General features: G+C 33.5%; 1 long non-coding RNA gene across 1 annotated transcript; it reads right to left on the reverse strand.

The window, feature by feature from the left end:
- Window positions 1-245: 245 nt before the first annotated feature.
- LOC131640610 (uncharacterized) lies at window positions 246-718 on the reverse strand. The gene is made up of 3 exons (XR_009295287.1): window positions 616-718; window positions 459-530; window positions 246-360 (listed from the first exon to the last, which is right to left on the reverse strand). It is a non-coding gene; the product is annotated as an uncharacterized LOC131640610 (long non-coding RNA).
- Between the last annotated feature and the right edge of the window lie 2291 nt (window positions 719-3009).

Raw genomic sequence — 3009 nt, forward strand, 5'->3', positions numbered from 1 at the left:
TTAATTAGTATGTTTATTTTAGTTTGCTGCTGGCCCATGGCCCAAGTAGGTTATAAAACCCTACTATAAATATCTTGTATGTTTCATCTTTTGAAGTAAGAAGAAAAGTTGTTTTATCTTATTATCTTTTTATGCATTTCTAGATCTAGGGTTCCTAACATTAGTCTATCACCTTTGGTCTGTATCAGGTGGAGCTTCATGTGATTCCTCCGAATTTGTTCCGTCTTCTTGTACCTCACCATCTTTTTGGCTTTCCCTGGTGATCTAATCTCCATCTTCATTAGCTTTAACTTCAGCAATTTCTCCAAACTTCTTGTCAAATAGCCCTTTAAATTGTTCACGAGCTTTCTTCTCAACTTCCTACAAATGAATTGGAATTCATTAGTAAAGTTTTTGTTTTTCATTTTGTGACGTGTCAAGAATTTAATAGAATCACCAATTTGTGATTTCAAACTCACCTGCTATTTCTGCTTAAGTTTTATAAGGGTTGTTGTTGCGTCTGATGTAGTTGACTTGTCGATTTTCATCATCTAAAGTAAAAGCGCACAATTGACTTCAAAAACAAATGACATTATGCATTATATTTAACAGAAAGTTGACAACGAAGATTTCTACCATTTTTAAATCAGCCCTTGCTTCATCAAAATCTCCATTGCAGTGTGTAGTCCAAACTGAACGACGATATAGACCTTTGACGTGCGCAAGGTTTGCTTCTAAAACCTGTACAGTTCATTGAAGAACACATGACAACAGGCAAAACTAAGATATGGAACTATAAGAATTAGAGCATTCTTAATCATAGATAAAATAAATAACTTGCTTAGCCAATGAAGCCTCTCTACAAATTCAAAATGGAAAAACCAATTATTGCTATATGATATTTTGGTTATTAACTTTATTCTAATCAATTAAATAAAGCCTACACGATAGTTGAGGCCATCAAACAACATCAAAGTTGTAAATAAACTTATCATACAAGAATGGTACATTGGTAAATAAACTTAAAAACATCATAAAGCAACCCAAGATAATTAACCAACCAAAGAATGGTACATTGGTACTTATCATACATGAATCCCAGCAACGGTACCCCGCAGTTCAACATAAGTTGAATTTTGCTTGCTATTAGATTTTGATCCGAAACCAAGCTGATATTGCAAAAAAAATGCGATAAGTATCAAACAAACTTGACATCTCATAAGACTATCTCAAAAGTATTCACACCGGAGAAATTTCGAATGTACCTTCATCCTCTTAAAACTCTCATTTGTAGTTCTTATTACCTCAATTTGCATTTTTTGTGGCAATCTCCTGCAAAAGAAATATTGATATGTTAATAATCAAGCATAGCATCTTAACATACACCCCAAAAAACTATGATCAGAAAATTGCCCTTTCTAAATAGATAAGGGAGCTCTCCTCTTCCTTCAATTCTGCAAAAGACCATATAATGGCAAAAACAGTCATAATATAATATTGTCATAAATCAATAGGTTTCGAAAGGTCACAACTGGGAAATTGACAAAAAAAAATTCTCAAGTCTACGTAGGACAATGTCCTGTCGATTAATGCCGTGGAACTTATCCTGCATATTCAAAAGGAAAATCAAAATAAGATCAAGCTTATTCATATTGATAAGCTAATATAACAAAAATTATCCTCGGTGATAACAGTATCGAACCTGATAAGCTAGGTTCCCAAGAGCATGCCTATACAATTTAGGAAAAGGCTGACACTTTTTACCTACGCAAGAAAAAAATGGCCAGTCAATATATCGGTCTTTCAGGCACGAAGTTAACATAATAATGACAGAAGAGATCTTCTTGGTCTGGTACTTGGTTCATGTTCTCATAGGTTGTTCCTTTCACCATCAAGATACCACTTAGTCCAACCTGCATAAGAAAAAATTTGATATTTTACTGATTTATACAATTTATAATTGAAAATGCAGTGCACATAGAAAAAATCATTGAATAATGCTAGTAAACATTGAATGTCACAAAAGTTTGCATAAACCAGAAATAAATAAGCCTAGGTAAAAAAATGAAATTACATAGTGATTAATTGAATCATTAGTGTTGAAATCCTTACCTTCATGTCAGTGTTTGGACACTCGAAAGGCGGTTTAATACAAGATTATTTGAACCAAACCTTCCAATCAGGGCTTTCGAAACTCTTCAAGAGAGTTGTGGTAATGCTTCCACTAATATCTTCACCAGGCAAACTATCAATCCCAGCAGCCCCTACAGATGAAGATGAATCTGATGCCCTAACAGTCTTTTTGGGAACTGCAAATGCTCCCTAAAGTAAAACAAATAAATATATACAATTAGAGCATTAGGAATAATGATATTACATAGAAGTTACACCATAAAACATAAACATACCTCATATGGATTCTTCTCATATTTTGTATCACGAGTACTTAGCAATGCATGCTTAACGTTGTTAAGAAACCCTTTTATGTCTATAAGGGAAAAACATTAGATCTAACCTAATCAACTAACCATCAACACATGAGAAAACACTCTCCATTATCCTCTATAAAAAATCAAATCTTTTCATAATCTTTGATACAATGAAAACCAAAAAGCCATAACATAACAACACATATAACAACAATTGAAGAACAATTAATTTAGTACATGGGTTTTGGAGGAGTAATTTAGTACATGGGTTTTGGAGGAGACAACTTGTGGGTTTTCTTCCACATTTCTTGTATGGGTTGAAGCCTGAGTTATTGTTGCTCTAGTTTCTCCCAAGTTTTAATGTCACTTTGTTTATTTTCAAAATTCATCAATGAGATCACCTAAACATAAATCCAGAAAAACAGAAAGAAAACAAAAGAGAAAAAGAAATAAAGGAATAGAGATATTCACCTTCGTCAAAGGACATTGTCGCCATGCTTTCCTTCGTCTTCCCATTTTTCCATGGGCTACCATCATCTCTCAACCAGAATCGTTGGATCCACCATTGTCGAGAATAAACAAACATCCACCGAAAATCAAC

This window comes from Vicia villosa, unplaced genomic scaffold, assembly GCF_029867415.1.
Source record: "Vicia villosa cultivar HV-30 ecotype Madison, WI unplaced genomic scaffold, Vvil1.0 ctg.003228F_1_1, whole genome shotgun sequence".
Lineage (NCBI taxonomy): Eukaryota > Viridiplantae > Streptophyta > Magnoliopsida > Fabales > Fabaceae > Vicia > Vicia villosa.